This window comes from Antechinus flavipes, chromosome 5, assembly GCF_016432865.1.
Source record: "Antechinus flavipes isolate AdamAnt ecotype Samford, QLD, Australia chromosome 5, AdamAnt_v2, whole genome shotgun sequence".
NCBI classification, from domain to species: Eukaryota; Metazoa; Chordata; class Mammalia; order Dasyuromorphia; family Dasyuridae; genus Antechinus; species Antechinus flavipes.
The window spans coordinates 151589994-151611408 of record NC_067402.1 but is presented as its reverse complement, the minus strand read 5'-3'; positions in this window follow the sequence as shown (position 1 = coordinate 151611408).

The window sequence follows — 21415 nt, the reverse complement described above, 5'->3', positions numbered from 1 at the left end:
CCAATGGAGGCCCAACTTCTATAGCTTTTTTTTTCTTTTTCTTTTTTTTTTTCATTTGTAAATAGAGAAAGAGTGGTGCTTTTAAAGTGTTAATGCAGCTGTAAACACAATTTATTTTATTTAAGTTGTTATAGTTCCCCTGGCCAAAGGGCTATGCAGCTGGAGTTTACTAAATTGTCATTTGGGAGGTTAAAAGTTTGTCCTACATATTGGAAATATGGTCATTTCTCAGGAATCAGATGACCACATTAGGACTAAATAATATGTGCAGTCTACAATTTATCTTGGCTTTGCTTCCTTCCAGATGCTAAAAGCTGTTGTATTTTGTAGTTGGCTAAACCTTGAATCACACTACTTTTCAGCTAACACAGAATAATTATAGAGGGATCTCTCCCTCTACACACCAAGGTAAAGTCTAATTTAAGACTCTAGTGTAGGCCAGTGAAAGCAAGATGGAGATCAACTCTTCTGAGCAGGCAACTACCAACTGATAAAATAAGGAAGCTTTCCAAGGCATCAAGTCTTAATTGATCCTGTATATATAGTCCTGTATATATAGAATTCAAATATGAAAACAGAAAGATCATCGTAAAGAAGAGAACAATGGCAAAAAAGAGCCAAGAGGAAAGAATTAGGCAGGTTATGTTAGCCTGACAGTGTTTTGTTTAGCACAGCACACTATTATATGTAATATTCAAACATATCTGTAGTCTCACTGGTTTGAATGTTCCCTTCAGTGATGCATATTACAATCCATGTATGTCTGCTTACCTTATTTAGCTCTCAACTTTGTTCTTTCAAATGTCTATTACAGGAGATCATTGATTGTAGTGAAGGTTTTGTTGGCTTTTTTCTGAAAGGGTAATAGTGATATACTTTGGCTATCCTTTGGGTGTCTCTCACTTCTTCCACATGACCAACTTTTCTTCTCTTTTGTTGCACAGTTCCTTGACAACATTCTTTATGTTCTTCTTTGAAGTTTTTCAAAACCTATATGTATTAGCCTACTCACAATCACAAACCACTCAATTCCCTATGTGACACGTTTAATTCATTGGCACTAGTTGTGTTCAATGTTTTTCACTTGAGAGCAATGTTAGTTAAATGCTTTATTAAAAAGATGAGACATTGCTGTTTTAGAAAGTTTGAGGTCAGAAAAGTCTTATCTTCCACTCTCCTACTCCTTTGACTTAGGTCATTCATTGTTCATCAGCATTGTCTGTCCTAGATACACATGCACTCAGACAAACTATTGTTCTTTCAGATACATTTGACATCTATTTTTTTATGTGAATTGATAAATCAAATTCCTTTGAGAGGTTACAGATATCTTCCAGGAGTCTCTTAAATGTCTTATGACAATACAATTATTGGAATGTGTTGGAGCCAACACAAAGAGCCAAGAAGAACGTGACTACCTGTACGTAAACTCTGATACAGTTAGCTAAAACATTGTGAACAAACAATACATCCTAAATTCCTGAGACAATGTGAGGAGTGTGTCCCAGGAAATTGGCCATATCCGCCCAGGAACTAGATAACAAGTATGCCCCAGGATGTCAGCCACACCTGTGGTCTGACATTCTTCTCTTTACATTGCAACCCCCCACCCAGAAAATGCAGGCAGTCAAACCATATATAATTAAGCACCTTCGCTCAATAAATGAGACTCTTTCCCACCGCAATGTAGTCTCCCTCCTCCTTTCTTGCCCGTTTCTCTTACAGGTCTTGTCCTCCTCGACACCCCACAAATGACGAGGTCCTGCTGGTTAGGACAGAATGTCATCCACTGTAATGGGCTGAGGCTCAAGTTGATGCACTGAGGTCCCAAGCACATGAGGCTAAATAGTAATTGGACCATACTCTATTAATATATAAGTTTGGAGAAAGAATGGCTCCTGCCCACTCTTTGTGCAGATGTGTTGTATAGGAAATGACGATTTTGGTGGGTAGAGGCAGGGGAGTGGAAAAAGAAGGGGAAGGAGAGACTGCTTGCATTGCCATTGTGACGGCCTTTCAGCTCAGATCCCCCTCTGTTAGCTGGCTTCCTGTCGCAGCTGCCCATATTGCTATCGCAATCTTTCTTGCCCATATTGCTATCACAATCCTTATTCACCTCTTCACTTCAATAAAGATTGAAGATTTTTCCCTTAACCTGAATTCCTGACTCCGGCTGATTTTAAATACACGGTCATTACAATCCACAAATAAGACAATCTACAAGTCCTCACCATGTAAATGGATTACATTCTAGACCTACACTATATATAAATCACCACCATCAGTTTGGAGACTTCTTTTATATATCTTTCTGTTTTATAACTTGCTTATTAAAGAAGGATAATTGAGTAGGTTTATTTTTATAATCAACTAATAATAAGCATAATACAATCTTAAATTCTTGATAATATTTACCCACTTATTTAAGAAAAAAAGATGCACTCCATAGTTAAATCTAATTTATAAAAGTCTGATTAGAATTATTATTAGAATTTTCTCTCAATAATTTCATTTTGGAGAAATTCATATATACATGATTTTAATAAACATTTGCATAGATGAAAGAATGGGAATTTAAATATCTTTTAAAAATTAATTAGTATGGGTCTGAGATGTACTTCATGCCTTTGATAATTTTTATCTAGTCTTCCTTTAAATACTTTGTAATTTACTCCTTCAATATGCTAACAATTGTATTGCCTTAACTATCTTTCTTCTTCAGATATTTTTGGTTGAATCTAGTTTTATTTCTTGTCATGGTTCCATTTGATGTCCTTTCTATTTTCTTGGAGAAAGAAAGCAATTTCAGAGACTGTGACATTTGGGTCTAAGTATGACAGTTCCACAATTATTGATGGAGAAAATATTTTGTTATAATCATTTTTCTTTTTTCTTTCTTTCTTTTTTCTTTTTTGCCATTGTTCTCTTCTTTTTTTTTTTTTTTTTTTTTTTTTTTTTTTTTTTTTTTTTTTTTTTTTAATTTAGGATTCTTTAATTCAACAGACTCAGGGGTACAGATATATAGATGCTTTCTGGAAAACACATATTCAAAATGAATTAGACACCTTTGACAAACTATGTGCTATAGATATTTTTTAAAAAAATTTCCTAGATTTAAAAATATTTAAGAAATATTATTTCAAAATATTCACTACTATCCGAATTTATTTAAATATACTTTTCCATGTATATAAAGGTATATACTTAAACCCTCTTTCAAAAATTTTTTTTTTTTTTTTTTTTTTTTTTTTTATAATAAATTTTATTTTATTTAATAATAACTTCGCATTGACAGAATCCATGCCAGGATAATTTCTACACGACATTATCCCTTGCAATCACTTATGTTTCGTTTTTTCCCCTCCCTCCCTCCTCCCCCCCCCCCCAGGATGGCAAGCAGTCCTATATATGCTAAACATGTTGCAGTATATCCTAGATACAATACATATTTGCAGAACCAAACAGTTCTCTTGTTGCACAGGGAGAATTGGATTCAGAAGGTAAAAATAACTCGGGAAGAAAATCAAAAATGCAGATAGTTCACATTCATTTCCCAGTATTCCTTCTTTGGGTGTAGCTGTTTCTGTCCATCATTTCTCCAATGAAACTCAGTTAAGTCTCTTTGTCAGAGAAATCCACTTCCATCAGAATACATCCTCATACAATATCGTTGTCGAAGTGTATAATGATCTCCTGGTTCTGCTCATCTCACTTAGCATCAGTCCATGTAGGTCTCTCCAAGCCTCTCTGTATTCATCCTGCTGGTCATTCCTTACAGAGCAATAATATTCCATAACGTTCATATACCACAATTTACCCAGCCATTCTCCAATTGATGGGCATCCATTCATTTTCCAGTTTCTAGCCACTACAAACAGGGCTGCTACAAACATTTTGGCACATACAGGTCCCCTTCCCTTTTTTAGTATCTCTTTGGGGTATAAGCCCAATAGAAACACTGTTGGATCAAAGGGTATGCACAGTTTGATAACTTTTTGGGCATAATTCCAGATCGCTCTCCAGAATGGCTGGATTCGTTCACAACTCCACCAACAATGCATCAATGTCCCCGTTTTCCCGCATCCCCTCCAACATTCATCATTGTTTTTTCCTGTCATCTTAGCCAATCTGACAGGAGTGTAGTGATATCTCAGAGTTGTCTTAATTTGCATTTCTCTGATCAATAGTGATTTGGAACACTCTTTCATGTGAGTGGTAATAGTTTCAATTTCTTCATCTGAAAATTGTCTGTTCATATCCTTTGACCATTTATCAATTGGAGAATGGCTTGATTTTTTATAAATTTGAGTCAGTTCTCTATATATTTTGGAAATGAGGCCTTTATCAGAACCTTTAATTGTAAAGATGTTTTCCCAGTTAGTTACTTCCCTACTAATCTTGTTTGCATTCGTTCTGTTTGTACAAAGGCTTTTTAATTTGATATAATCAAAATTTTCTATTTTGTGATTGGTAATGGTCTCTAGTTCATCTTTGGTCACAAATTTCTTTCTCCTCCACAAGTCTGAGAGATAAACTATCCTATGTTCTTCTAATTTATTTATAATCTCGTTCTTTATGCCTAGGTCATGGACCCATTTTGATTTTATCTTGGTATGTGGTGTTAAGTGTGGGTCCTTGCCTAATTTCTGCCATACTAATTTCCAGTTATCCCAGCAGTTTTTATCAAATAATGAAATCTTATCCCAAAATTTAGAATCTTTGGGTTTGTCGAACACTAGATTGCTATAGTTGACTATTCTGTCTTGTGAACCTAACCTTTTCCACTGATCAACTAATCTATTTCTAAGCCAATACCAGATGGTTTTGGTGACTGCTGCTTTATAATATAATTTTAGATCAGGTACAGCTAGACCACCTTCATTTGATTTTTTTTTCATTAATTCCCTTGAGATTCTCGACTTTTTATTGTTCCATATGAATTTTGTTGTTATTTTTTCTAAATCATTAAAATATTTTCTTGGAAGTCTGATTGGTATAGCACTAAATAAATAGATTAGTTTAGGGAGTATTGTCATCTTTATTATATTTGCTCGGCCTATCCAAGAGCACTTAATATTTTTCCAATTATTTAAGTCTGACTTTATTTGTGTGAAAACTTTTTTGTAATTTTGCTCATATAATTCCTGACTTTCCTTTGGTAGGTAGATTCCCAAATATTTTATGCTATCAACAGTTATTTTGAATGGAATTTCTCTTTGTATCTCTTGCTCTTGGATTTTGTTGGTGGTGTATAAGAATGCTGAGGATTTATGGGGATTTACATTGTTCTCTTCTTTATGATGATCTTTCTGTTTTCATATTTGAATTCCTGGGGCAAAAATAGTTCCATCCCTCAAAGAACTTACAATTGACTGGGAAGACAACATATTCCAGACTATATATACAGGATTAATTAAAGAAAATTTAAAGAGGTAAGGTACTAATTAATTAAGGGGTACTAGGAAAGACTTCTTGCAGATGGTAAAATTTTAGTTGATGCCTAAAGGAAACCAGGAGATAACTGGGAATAGCATTCTGGATATGGAAGACAGCCCAGTTTAAAAAAAAAAAAAAAACTGCTTGGAGATAAGAAATGAAAGGTTCTCTGCTAGGAACAATACTGACACCAGTTTCCTGAGATTGTAGAGTATATGGAAGGTAATAAGGAAGACTGATAAATTGGGAGGTACCTTTCAAACTCAGAGGATTTTATATTTGATCCCAGAGGTATCAGAGTGATACTGGAGTTAATTAAATAATGAGGTGATGTTTTACCAAGATCACTTTGATAGCTGACAGGAATATGAACTAGAGGTAGGGAGAGAGATTTGAGACAGGAGAAAAATCCTAAAATAGCATGAATTTTATTCTTTGTGATATTGTTCATTATTCACCATGTATAGTTCCTGTACTTCTGTTGAAGGAAATATTCATGATACAGACTATGAGGCTTCTCTATAATTTCCCAATTATTTTTCCTTTGTTATATTTTCTCACATTCTTCTCTCTCCCCACCTTTTCACTGAAAGTCACCAAGTATGAAAGCATATGTTGTTTTTATGTAGATTCTTATCAAGTTCTTCATAATTTTTTTCCACCACGTTGGTGGAAACATGATTTTGTAATGAAAGCTGTAATTATCTTTATTATGATATATTTTGCAAGTATTTTTCATTAGTTCTATACTTCTTTGGTTATTATTTTAATAACCAAATATCACATGAAATAATATTTAAATATTACAAATTACTTTACCTAGACTATCTTATTTGATCTTTGTAACTATTCAGATTTAGTTGCTATTTTACTAATAAGGAATTTGAGGCTAAAAAGTTAAGTAACTTGTTCAGTGTTAGGGATGTTTCTCTTTCTCTGAGAATTGCTATGTACGCCATGTCAGCTGGTAGGGCAGACCCAGGAAGTAAAAAGGGACTTGGCCTTTGAGGCAGGAGGTTGTGTCTTACAGGTGTTAAAGGAACTGCTACTACGTTTCTTGAGATGGCAAGGAGTGTGTTAGATCTCCATCTAGGATGCAGCACTAACTCCAGGTGTCTCCCTTCTATAGACCCACCTATTCAGTACTGAGTGGGCTAGACACAGGGTAATCCAAGAAGAGAATAACTATAAATATCTAGCTTTGAGTTAAATTCAAAGAGAGATGCAGGCATATATAGGCATACTTGCTCTTGCACTCTCTTGCTCTTGCTTCCTGCGAATCCCTGCTGAGATTACCAATAAAGAAAGGCTGTTTTGCACCTCAAGATCAGCTCATCTTCATGTGTATCTGGAATATCCCAAACTGGTATGTAGGGCCCCGGAAGTCTAGAATAGTGTGCATGGATGGTCCAGCACAGTTCAGGTCACAGACTCTAATTTTCTTGGCTGCAAGTCTGACATTTTATCTACTTTTCTGCCCATATAGCTTCCCATGGGAAACCCAAGCCTTACCGTCAAAAAATTATCATTGATTCATTGAATTATATAACATCTTTGTGAATGACCTCATATGGATCCCTCCCACTTTAGTTTCATTTGCCAATTTCTACTTTCATTTTGGTTATTGGCATGTAACTTAACTTTTGAGATTCACAGAAGTGCTAAGATAGAGAAAAGAATTCTAAAATTTTTAACTGATACTTTAATTTGCAAATACTTCCTCCCAGTCAATTTAATTCATGAATTAAAAAGGAATTGTGAACAAGAGTTTTAGCCCTACTTTATACATGGGGAAATAGAAGCATAGTTATGCTTAGAGCTCTATTCTCATTCCTCTACTCCTATAGCTTTAGTTATAAAAAGTACTCTATACTGATGGCTCTGGAATCTATATTTCTATCTCTGATTTCTCTCCAAAAATGCAATGATCCAGTTGGCTAGCTCAAAGTAACTTTTTCTAAAACCATGCTCATAATTTCTCTCCACCAATGGGCTACTCTCTCTGGTTTAATGACCATCCTCCTACTCACCCACATTTGAAACCTCAAAGTCACTTTTGGATATGGCTGATGAGTGTTGAACAGTTATTGAGAAGTTGGTACTATATTGTTTGTCCATTACCACTGCTACTCCTTCTAATTTGGGTCAATTCCCATAACTTTTTGCTTAAACTATTATAATTTTTTCTCATTAAACTTCCTTTTTTTTTTTTTTATTATTCTCCTAAGGCATCCCCTTGCCAGATAAATCTTAAGGAAGAGCCACTCCTTTAATTGACCACTAAACAATTTCCCAATGTCTCCTGAATAAAATTCAAGCTATTTGGTCTGGCTGGTATTCAAGGCTTTACACAATTTGATCTCTCATGACTTTTCAGTTTTATTATCTATTTTTTCCCTAAATGTAATAGATGACAATAAAATAATGCTTTAAGTTTTATAAGAAGTATTTTATTTTCTAGGTGGTACAGTAGATAAAACATAAGACTTAAATTTAGAAAGAACTGAGTTACAATTCTGCCCCAAACTTAGTAGCCATGTGACATGGGGTTGATTACTTAACCATCAGTTTTCTTATCTATAAATTGGGGATGATAAGATTCCCTCTTTCATGCAGGCTTGCTGTGAGGATCAAGTAGGTAAGAAAAGTAAAATATTTTTTAAACCTTATAGTGCCAAGCAATGACTATTTATTAATATTAATATTGATATTACTATTATTATTATCTCAGTTGGACCTAAAAATGATTATGTGAACCTTGGACTTTTTAGCCTCAATTTTCTTATTAGCAAAATAGCAACAAGTCTAAATAGTAACAAGGATCAAATGAAATAGTCTAGGTAAAGTAATTTGCAATATTTAAATATAATTTCATGTTATATTTGGTTATCATTAAAATGATAACCAAAATGTTATAAAACTATAGGAAAAATAGGTACTATTATTATTATTCCTATTTTAAAGACAAGAAAACTGAGACTCAGAAAGGTTATAAAACTTTGCTTATGGACACATAGCTAAAGTGGAAAAGGTAGGTTTCAAATCCAGGTCTTATTTGAATCCATATCCACACTGCTCTTGCTGTTGCTTCTGTACCTTGTATTCTGGTAAAATTAGACAACACTATTTTTGAGTCATGCTTCATTCTTTCTGCTTCTATCTTTGCTTATGCTATTCTTGAGATCTGGAGCACTCTTCATTCTATACTGCACCTCTCAGAGAGTTATTCCTTACAACAAATAATTTATAATACATATTAATATAACTGTGCGAGTTTATATATATATATATATATATATATATATATATATATTATAGAAAGAAAGAGACAGGGAGACAGAGACAGAAAGACAAAGACACAGACACAGACAGAGACAAAGATAGACAAATAGAGTCAGAGACAGAGGCAGAGATAATTTTTTTTTGAATAATCAATATAAGAATATAAGCCAGTATTTTAGATAATGTTCTAAATTAGTGCACCCAGAACTGTGTTGAGAAAGAGGAGGATGTCTTGTCTTCACACATAGACACACATTCATATATGTATATATGTATAAATGTGTGTGTGCATGTGTGTGCTGGCCTTATGTTTGATACTTCAGTTCTAGATAACACCCCTTTTATTTGTTCAAAATTCTGTATTTCTATCAAAAACTTAGTCTTGTGGCACTAGTGTTTGTTAGCTGACTATTCCTGAGCATGAGAACCTGCTGTAAATATTAGTTTTAAAGTTAAATCCATTGTTACTAACATTATTAAGTAAAATAGAACATTCTTAAATATGTTTCAAAATATTTTTAAGGATCAAGTTTTAAAAGCTCTTTCCCATAGTAAATATCCATTTATTATTATTATTTTTTTAATGCACAAGGAACAAGTGTAACACGACTGGATCATATGTTGAGCTAATAATTTTAAAATTGTAAACCAGGATAAAGGAAATGCAAAGATAATTGATAGGCCCAGTGAAACAGCATTGGCATTCAAATTCAAGAATCCTACATCTTAATTTCTTGCAATTATGCATTAAGGGATTTAAGACATTTTTTAGCTCTTTTTCTTGGTCAAACAGAGCACTGGCCCTCTACAGTGTATACCAGATGATTTGAGAACACTGTAAGCCGGATAAATGCAACCAGCCAAAGAGACAAAGTCCATTTAGAAAATGAGCATATTCAGGAATTCAAGGCCCCATTCCTTCTCCCCAAAGTCTTCTACCATTATTTCCTTCAACCAGGTGCAAGACCTACTGGGAGCAGAAACTAAGGAAGATGATGAAAAGGACTGACAGCAATCTCATGTAAGAGATGCAAGAGGGAAAAGGGAAAATGTCTGAAAGGGTGTGCCTGTCAGTGCAAAGCTCCATGAACTAAATGAACCACAGAAAGAGCATCTGTTTGTTGAACGCCAAAGGGAATAGAGGAATCATGAAGGAATGAACATAGCTGTGCTGAGTAATATTTGGACACTTGAGTATGAGAGGACAGTCAGATCAATGGGAGATTACTATTGCAGCAGAAAGCTGCTGGCTAATGGTAAAAAACTAACAGACTCATTAAAGTATCCTGAAATCCAGTTTGAGAACACATATAAACAGCATGGAAAATATAATTGTGACTAGAAATGATTATTTTTCCAACTCTCAGTCACCTGGCTATTTTACTTCTTCTAACACTTCTTGTAAGAAATGTTTTCCTTTTCAGCTTTCAGGAAATAGTTTAAATTGTATTTGAATACTTGGCCTATGCTGGTTAAAAGAGTGACAACAAAGTATAATTTAGCATTGACTTGAGGATGGAGTTTTAAGATATACTTCCCTAGGATGAAATGCATGTCATTATAGCTACATATAATTATTTTTACATGTTATTTAGTCCCTGGATTCTGAGCAGCCTAGTTCAGGGGGAGGGAGGAGGAAAATTAAAGAAGGAAACTCCCTAATTTAAATAAGAACATTCTCAGATTCATAGAAGGGGAAGGGGAAGGGAAAACCAAAGAAGGAAACACTCATTTATAAAGAAAGCTTAAGCACTTAATATGTGTTAAGCACTGTATAATCTTTAGAAATACTATTCATCTGATACTCTCAACCCTAAGAAATAAATGCTATTATTATCCTTATGTTGCAATTAAGAAAACTGAGGCAGATCAAAATTAGGTATGTGGTTAGTATCTTGAGTCCATATTTGAACTCAGATCTTCCTGACTAATGAGGGAGCTTAGTGGCTCAGTGCCTTGGAGTCAGGAAGATCTGAGATTAGTTCCAACCTCAGAAATCTAATATCTATGAGACATTAGGGCAAGTCACTTAACCTCTGTTTGCCTTAATCCACTGAAGAAGGGTGTATCTTTACTAAGAAAATCCTAGGGACAGTATGTTCCATGGGGTCATGAAGATAGAGTTAGATGTGACTGAACAACAATAAAACTTCCTGCCTCTGAGTCAGACTTTGTGCCACCTAGCTTCCTTTAAGGATCAAAAACCTGAAGAAAGAACTCAGTCTTGTTAGTTTGGGATTTTGTTTGTGAAGAAAAGCATTTCCTACTGTCTCCTGAGTGGAACAGTCAATCAACATTTATTAAATGTCTCATATGTTCCAGGGACAGTACTAGGTCCTGAGAGTGCTAATTAAAAGAGCTAAGCTCCTCTTCTCAAAGAGCTTACATTTCAGGGTGGCCATGATAGAATGTGTAGGAAATAGATGCTGGACTTGGAATAAGGAGACTCAGGCTAGCTATGTATTATAGCATGTGACCCTGAGAATATTTTTTAACTTCTATGGACCTCACTTTCTAAATCTGTAAAATGAAAGGGTTGGAATAAATATCCGAATGCTCATTCAATTCTAAATCTATTTTCTTATATGTATTTGTAAATATTTTTGGAATAGATGCAAGGTAATTTGGAATGGAGGGCACTAATACTTGAGGGTATCAAGAAAGGCCTTCTGTAAGTAATGTTGCATGAGTTATGACTTGAAAAAAAGAACTCTTATGATAGAGGAGACATTATATTCTAGGTATGTAGAGTATTGCAAAGGCATCGAGAGAGGAGAAATGGATCTTCATTTATAAAAAAGAAAGAAAAGTCCATTTTGAGTAGATGTGGGAAAGGGAATAATGTTGGTGGATTGCTCTTTCTTAAAGAGGATAAAAATGACATTACAATGTTTAGGGTCTAACAGTGGCTAATCAGACCAATATGAGCTTGGAAGTTTTTGCCACAAGTTGGGACCAAATAATACATTTTATGTATTGTGAAAGTGAAAAGGATTTTTGGTCTTAGACTTTGAAAATCAAACAGAAGTGTTTAAACTTGATCACAGAAATAAAAGAGAACTACTTAAATTTATAGAGTAGAGGAATGGCATGATTAAGTTTATGCTTAAGAGAAGTTAATGGGTAATGTAAGTGTAGAAAATCAAGGCAGGCAGAACCATTGGAAGACTGTAGGAATAATTCCTAGAAAAGGTACAAATTATCCCTTATTTTTTATTTGTTTGTTTGTTTATTTTAACACATTGCTTTATGAATCATGTTGGGAGAGGAAAATCAGAGCAAAAGGGAAAAAAAAAAAAAAAAACATGTGAGATTTAAAAACAAAACAAAACAGAAAAAGAAGTGAACATAGAATGTGTTGATTTATATTCAGTGTCCTTAGTTCTTTTTCTGGATGCAGATGGCATTTTCTGTCCAAAGTCTATTGAGACTGCCTTGGATCACTGAACCACTAAGAAGAACCAAGCCTTTCATAGTTGATCATTGCACATTCTTGCTGTTATTGTGTAAAATGTATTCCTGGTTCTGCTTGTTTCACTCAGCATCAGATTATGTAAATCTTTCCAGGCCTTTCAATAATCATCTTGTTCATCATTTTTTATAGAACAATGATATTCCATTACTTTCATATACCACAATTTGTTTAGTTATTCCCCAATTGATGGGCATCTACTTATTTTTCAACTCTTTGCTACCAAAAAAAGAGCTGCTACAAATATTTTTGAACATGTGGATCCTTTTCCCTCTTTTTTTTTTTTTTAATTTTAATAGCTTTTTATTTACAAGTTATATGCATGGGTAATTTTACAGCATTGACAATTGCCAAACCTTTTGTTCCAATTTTTCCCTTCCTTCTCCCAACCCCCTTCCCTAGATGGCAGGATGACCCGTATATGTTAAATATATTAGAAGATAAATTAAATACAAAATAAGTATACATGTCCAAACCATTATTTTGCTGTACAAAAAGAATCAGACTCCAAAATATTGTACAGTTAGCCTGTGAAATAAATAAAAAATGCAGGCGGGGAAAAATATAGGGATTGGGAATTCGATGTAATGGTTCTTAGTCATCTCGCAGAGTTGTTTGCAGGGTGTAGCTGGTTCAGTTTATTATTGCTCCATTAGAACTGATTTGGTTCATCTCATTGCTGAAGATGGTCCATCAGAATTGATTCTCATATAGTATTGTTGTTGAAGTATATAATGATCTCTTGGTCCTGCTCATTTCACTCAGCATTAGTTCGTGTAAGTCTCTCCAGGCCTTTCTGAAATCATCCTGTTGGTCATTTCTTACCGAACAATAATATTCCATATTATTCATATACCACAAATTATTCAGTCATTCTCCAATTGATAGGCATTCATTCAATTTCCAGTTTCTGGCCACTACAATCAGGGCTGCCACAAACATTCTTGCACATCCAAGTCCCTTTCCCTTCTTTAAGATATCTTTGGGATATAAGCCCAGTAACACAGATGGGTCAAAGGGTATGCACAGTTTGATAACTTTTTGAGCATAGTTCCAAATTGCTCTCCAGAATGGCTGGATGTATTCACAATTCCACCAACAATGTATTAGTGTCCCTGTTTTCCCACATTCCCTCCAACATTCTGCATTATTTTTCCTTGTCATTCTAGCCAGTCTGACAGCTGTGAAGTGGTATCTCAAAGTTTTCTTGATTTGCATTTCTCTGATTAATAATGAGTTGGAGTATCTTTTCATATGGCTACATCTAGTTTTACTTTCTTCATCTGAGAATTGTCTGTTCATATCCTTTGACCATTTATCAATTGGAGAATGGCTTGATTTTTTATAAATTAGAGTCAACTCTCTATATATTTTGTATATGAGGCCTTTATCAGAACCTTTGACTGCAACATTGTTTTCCTGCTTCCCTTTTCATCTTGTCTGCATTAGTTTTGTTTGTACAAAAACTTTTCAATTTGATATAATCAAAATTTTCTATTTTGTGATCAGTAATGATCTCTAATTCTTCTTTGGTCATAAATTCCCTCTTGTTCCACAGGTGTGAGAGGTAAACTATCCTGTGTTCCTCTAATTTATTTATAACTTCATTCTTTAATGCCTAAATCATGAACCCATTTTGATTTTACTTTGGTGTATGGTGTTAAGTGTGGGTCAATGCCTAGTTTCTGCCATACTAGTTTCCAATTTTCCCAGCAATTTTTGTCAAACAGTGAATTCTTATCCCAAAAGCTGGGGTCTTTGGGTTTGTCAAACCCTAAAGTATTAAGGTTATTGACTGTTTTGTCTTTTGAACCTAATTTGTTCCACTGATCAACTAATCTGTTTCTTAGCCAATACCAAATGGCTTTGGTAACCACTGCTTTATAATATAATTTTAGATCTGGTAGAGCTAGGTCATCTTCATTTGATTTTTTTTTTCATTAATTACCTTGAAATTTTTGACCTTTTGTTTTTCCATCTGAACTTTGTTGTTATTTTTTCTAGGTCATTAAAATAGTTTTTTGGGAGTCTGATGGTATAGCGCTAAACAAATAGATTAGGTAGTATTGTCATCTTTATTATATTTGCTCGCCCTATCCAAGAGCATTTAATAGTTTTACAATTTGTTAGATCAGACTTTATTTGTGTGGAAAATGTTTTGTAGTTTTGCTCATAAAGTTTCTGATTTTCTCTTGGCAGATAGATTCCTAAGTATTTTATACTATCAGTAGTTATTTTAAATGGAATTTCACTTTGTAACTCTGACTGTTGAATTTTGTTAGTGATATATAAGAATGCTGATGACTTATGTGGGTTTATTTTGGATCCTGCAACTTTGCTGAAGGTGTGGATTGTTAATAACAACTTTTTAGTAGAGTCTCTGGGGTTCTCTAAGTAGACCATCATATCATCAGCAAAGAGTGATAATTTGGTTTCCTCACTGCCTACTCTAATTCTTTTAATTTCTTTCTCAACTCTTATTGCCAAAGCTAGCATTTCTAATACAATATTGAATAGTAATGGTGATAGTGGGTAACCTTGTTTCACTCCTAATCTTATTGGGGCTGGTTGCAGTTTGTCCCCATTACATATGATGCTTATTGATGGTTTTAAATAGATGCTACTGATTATTTTAAGGAAAAGTCCATTTATTCCTATACTCTCAAGTGTTTTTAATAGGAATGGTTGTTGGATTTTATCAAATGTTTTTTCTGCATCTATTGAGATGATCATATGGTTTTTGTTAATTTGGTTACTAATATGGCCAATTATACTATAGTTTTCCTAATATTGAACCAGCTTCGCATTGCTGGTATAACTCCTACTTGATCGTGGTGTATTATCCTGGGGATGATTTTCTGTAGTCTTTTTGCTAATATCTTATTTAAGATTTTAGCATCAATATTCATTAAGGAGTTTGGTCTATAATTTTCTTTCTCTGTTTTCAGCCTAACTGGTTTAGGTATCAATACCATGTCTGTGTCATGAAAGGAATTTGGTAGGATCCCTTCATTCCCTATTTTATCAAATAGTTTATATAGCATTAGGGCTAATTATTCTTTAAATGTTTGGTAGAATTCACATGTAAATCTATCTGGTCCTGGGGATTTTTTCTTAGGGAGTTGATTAATTCTTAGGAAGTTACCTTTTCCCTCTTTTATGATTTCCTTGGGATATAGATCAAATAATGACACTGCTGGGACAGAGGGCATGCAGTTTTATAGCCCTTTGGACATAGATCCAAATGGCTTTCCAGAATGGTTGGTTCATGTGACAACCCCACTAACAATGCATTAATGTCCCGATTTTCCCACATCACATCCTATATTTATCATTATTTTTTTCCTGTCATCTTGGCCAATCTGAGAAGTTTGAGGTGTTACCTCAGAGTTGTTTTAATTTGCATTTCTCTAATCAATAGTGATTTAGAGCATTTTTTCATATGACTTATAAATGGCTTTAATTTCATCATGTGAAAATTGTCTGTTCATATCCTTTGACCATCTATCAATTGGGGAATGATTTGTATTCTTTATATATTTTAGAAGTGGGACCTTTATTAGAAATATTGGCTGTAAAGATTTTTCCCAGCTTTATACTTCTCTTTTAAACAGACAGTTTTGTCTGTGCAAAGCCTTGTTAATTAATTTTAACTAAAGTTGTCCATTTTATCTTTCATCATGTTCTCTCATTCTTCTTTGGTCACAAATTCCTCCCTTGTCCAAGATCTGATAGATAAATTCTCCTTGTTCTCCTAATTTGTTTATGCTATCATACTTTATGCCCAAATCATGGATCCATTTTGACCTTATTTTTGTATGGAATGTTAAGATGTAGATCTATGCTCAGTTTCTGATATATTATTTTCCAGTTTCCCCCCAGTTTTTGTCAAATAGTCAGTTCTTATTCCAGAAGCTGGAGTTTGTGAGTTTATCAAATACTAGATTGATATAGGCCTTAATTATTATGTCATGTATATCTAATCTATTCTAATCTATTCCACAGATCCACCATTCTACTTCTTAGCCAGTACCAATTTTTTTTTTTTGATGGCTACTACTTTATAATATAGTTTTAGATTTGGTGCTGCTAAGCCACCATCCTTTGTGTTTTTTTTTTTTCATTAATTCCCTTGATATGCTTGACCTTTTGTTCTTCCATGAATTTTGTTATTATTTTTTCTAGTTCTCTGAAATAATATTTTGGCAGTTTGATTGATAAGACAATATCCCTTATTGTTGATGCTAGGGGCAGCAAGGATCTCTTAGTTGATACTATATTGATGACTGAATCTACGAGTCAGGTAGCTCTTGCATTTAAGCTTTTACCACATGTATTATTAAACTTTGGATTACAAGAGGCAGATTAGGCTATATAGCAAAGTTGTAAGCATGTTTAGCCATTAATCATGAAATGCAAAAAAAGATAGGCCTTTTTGTGAGGAGAGATAGCTTTTTTGAATTTGACAAAATATTTATTCCTGGGTGGGCCACTGTTGTTATTAATCGGGATAAGTCCAAATAAGTTGTGACATGGAAAGCTGAACCTATAAGTGCTTATTGATTGTCTTTAGTAAAAGCACTTTTTATCATTGTTTTTTGCCTTATTAATTCCTTTCCACACTTTTCACACTGTGTTTGGAGCTGATGTGACTAATACTAAAACATCTTTAAGAAAAGAAATAGAGACACAGAAAAAAAGAACAAATATATGTAACAAAAGATAGGAAGGAAGTCAGAGATTGGTAAACAGACATAGACACTTTAGGCTACTCAAAGACTCTGAGAGAGTCCTCACATCTCTGTGACCCCTTAAAGATAATCACACATGAGAAGATTGGAAGAACTTCAGAATTCTTTATGAGATGGCACAATAGCAAGCTACTGCAAGAAAATGCCAGAAATGAAATAGTTTGTTTTAATGTACCTCATTGTGGATACCTTTGAGGAAAAAAACAAGGACAGCTTCTACAATGTCCTCTAAGACCTCTTATGTCTCAGATTGAAAGTGCTATTATTGATGCTGCTCCTTCATATGCCTAATCATCTTTCAGTTTTCTGAGATAGCTATACTGTTATAAGAATTAAAATTTATCTGGTGATATATACACATAAGTAGGTATCTATTGTATAAAAATAATAAGATCTATATAGATAAGATCATTTTACCACCCTATCTTTACCTTTTTTTTCCCCAATCTTGTTCTCTTAAATCTCCCTTTACCTATGTAAATCTCCTTCATATATATTCACATATTGACTCTGGATTTTTCTATTCAGATTTCTACAAGCTAAAAGGCAAAAGAATACCAACTGATTTCAATTTTGGTGGATTCAGGGTCATAAAATGGCAGAGAACTTTATTTATTCTCTTCCAGTCAGTATGATATGACTACTTTGTCTTTTTAATATCCCACATTCATGTTCTCCCTCAAGACTTAAATCAAGGGAGAGTCTATTATCTCCAGAAAGCTTATTTAACTTTTAGATAGCTCTTATTATTAGCAAGTTTCCTTCCCTCTAGCATCCCCAAGCATCAAACTTTAATTCTCCTCTTTGCAAGTCTTAGTCATCATTCTAGCTTTGTTCTTCTGTGGTAGACCTAGCAGGTAAGTACTCTAAATATTAGCACTAATGCATTTTTTCCCTTCAAATTAGTTCTAAATAATCAGGATTTATTTATTTTTAATGAATTATAACAGTGAATCCCATTGTTCTTGGCCAAATTCTGCAGATCCCAATGCCATTTTAAAACGAATACCATTAAAAGTCAATATATTTATGATGAACAAAATAGGCCTGTGAACATATGCACTTAGTGTATAATTAAAGTCTTGAATGTATTTAATTTTAGTCATAATATTCTAAGTTGAAGCCTTATTTGATGGCATGAAGTTCAATAAATAATCACTTCATAAAAATAACACATAAGCATGCAGGTCAAGTCACAAACTACACCAGCATGCTTTGTCTTTTTAATATCCCACATTCATATTCTCCCTCAAGACTTAAATCAAGGGAGAGTCTATTATCTCCAAAAATAGCTTATTTAACTTTTAGATAGCTCTCATTATTAGCAAGTTTCCCTCCCCCCCCCCAGCATCCCCAACCATTAAACTTTAATTCTCCTCTTTGCAAGTTTTAGTCATCATTCTAATTTTGTTCTATAGAGACAAAGAAAACAGATTTATTCCCTTTTCTACAAGACAGTTCCTCAAATGAATGAACACAGTCATCATATCCTTCCCAAATTTTCTCCAGGCTAAACATATTCAATATCAGTGGTTCTAAAAGTATGGTCTAGAAATCCTGGGGCTCTCTGAAACCTTTTTAGAAGGTCTACAAATTCAAAAATAGTTTTTATTTCCAATTTGGTAAATGCCTACAAATATAATCCAGATAAACAAAAATGCTTTGGAGAGATCCTCAATAATTTTTAATAGGATAAAGATACTGAAAACAAAAGTTTGAGAACCACTGTAATATCTTCAACCACTCCATAAATATGTTGTAGAATCAAGGTCCTTTGTCATCCCAATTGCTTTCTTCTGGATCTTTTCTAACTTAGTGTTCTTCCTAAACTGTAGCACCCCAAATCAGTCTTCTTTGTGCTAATTATGGAAATGAACACAAGATTCTACAGGTTGTCTAATACGAATGTAGGACAATGGAAATATTATTTCCTTGAAAGATGTGCCTCTTTTAATTTTGTTTATTCTAAATCTAAAAACTAAATAAATTGAAAATTACATATACAAAACAGAATAAAAAGAATTTTACGTGAGACTGTGAATCTCTTATTAGTTATAGTTTGCTTTTCCTTTAAATGTGTAAAATTTAATACATAATTTTCAAAGTTATCCTATTTGTATTTCCTTCTCATTTCAGTGCATGAATGCATACAAATCTGCCAAGGTTTTTCTGAAATCATCTTTTTCATCATTTCGTACAGCTCAATAATATTCCATTATGTTCAGATACTGTAAATTTGTCCAATCTTTCTTCAGCTGCTGAGTACTCACTCTTAATTACCATTTCCATGCTAGAATTTCTAAAAGGTCTTTTTTATATATGGACCCCTTCCCTCTTTACTTGATCTTCTTATAATATAGGAATGCATCTCTCTCTTAATACACAAGAAATAGGCTAAACAATATTCTCTGCCCTCATAGAGCTCCAAGTTTCCTATGATCTAAAGGACTGATTTGAATTGCTCCTTTACTCCTTTACTTAAAATTTCCTTGTGTTTGCATTTCTAAACTCTGTACATTGATTTTATATGATATTAAATATACTTCATTCTAATGTATTCTTTTTATAGATAGGAAGCCAAATCCTAGAAAATTGAAGTTGTGTCCAAGATCACACAAGAAGTAAACAGCAGAAATGAATTAGAATAGAACTGCTCTGACTATAAAGCCAGTGGTTTCTTTTGTTATAGTAGTATAACACCTTCTCTCTATCTTGTCCACCCTACAACACTGTAAACTTTTAATTCACTATTTTCTTTTCCAATTCATTTTACTGATCAAAAATGAGGCAAACAAGCTTAAATACCTTGCCCACATTTACACAGGTAGTAAGTGCCAGAGACTAAATTTGAACTTAGGGAGATGAATCTTCCTGATTCCAGACCTGGTGCTCTATCCACTATACCACCTAGCTCCCCTACAAGAAGAGCTACTTATAATTATTATAATAATGGATCACAAGATAGCATTTTCACTCTTTTTGTTGTTTGCTTGAATTTTGTTTTCTTTCTCATTTTTTTCCTTTTTGATCTGGTTTTTCTTGTGCAGCATGATAATTGTATAAATATGTATACATATATTGGATTTAATTATATTTTTAACATTTTAACATATATTGTATTACTTGCCATCTAGGGAAAGGGATGGGAGGGAAATTTTTGGAACAGAAGATTTTGCAAGGGTAAATGATGAAAAATTATATGTTTTGAAAATAAAAGCTTTAATAAAAAAAGAGGAAAAAAAAAAAAGAAAATAAGACCATCCTTCTCTGTGTGTGTATGTGTGTGTGTGTGTGTGTGTGTGTGTGTGTGTGCCCACCACACTGGGTAAGATCTACAGGTATCTAATCTTATAATGAATCTTACTTGTTTGGAATTAAATATGCTTGCAATTTTTGCAAATTTGGAAATACTTCTGTGCTCACTTTATTTATAATCTTTATATTTATTTCACTGCTGTTCTCCAGCTAGACATAAATATGTGACTTTTCTTTAATTTAAAACATTGGTTTTTGTGGCAGCTAGGTGATGCAATGGATAGAGCACCAGCCCTGAAGTCAGGAGGATCTGAATTAAAATCTGACCTCAGACACTTAATACTTCTTAGTTGTGTGACCATGGGCAAGTCACCTAACCTCAATTGCCTCAGCAAAACAAAACAAAACAAAAACATTGGAGTTATATTAATCAACAATGATCTTATACATGTAAAATTGCCTCAGCAAACAAAACAAAACAAAATAAAAACATTGGATTTATTTTAATCAACAAAGATCTTATACATGTAAAACCTTGGCAATAGCTAATGCTGAGATTTCAATCACTTAAGGGAGAAAAACTACAGAATTTTCTTCTACCATTTAATACCTGAAATTTTTACTTTAAACCATCATCTGTTTTATTTCAGGCTTTCTTCCCTGGGAAACACACATTAGTTACATCTATATCTCATTCTCAGTCAAGGCCAATGAAAAAAAGACAAGAAGCACCAGCTTATTGCCCTGGAATAGTGGGTGTTCTGGAGCTGGTCAATTCCATATGCCAGAAATCATGTAAAAAGCAAACAGAAATAGTGTTTGGGAGGTAAAAAAAAAAAAAAAAAAAAAAAAAAAGGAAAACAAAAGCTTCAGGGAACTCTAACCTCCCCTCCTTCAACTCCAAAGATTTCTAACAGAGGGTATGGCTAATTATAAGGAGAAATATTTTTTATTAAAAGGCAAGGATATAATTCTAAATACTTGAACATTTTTATGTGCAAAACAAAAAGTTCTTAATAAAGTATAAATAATTTGAGAGTTAAAAAGAATCTTAAATACAGTTTATTGCAAACCCTTTATTTTATAGAACATTCGAAGGACTAGAGGGATTAAGATTTACCCAATGTCACAGGCAATTAAGTGACTCAATGGATAGTGATCTTGAAACAGGAGAACTTGAGTTCAAATTTGACCTTATACATTTACTAGCAGAGTAACC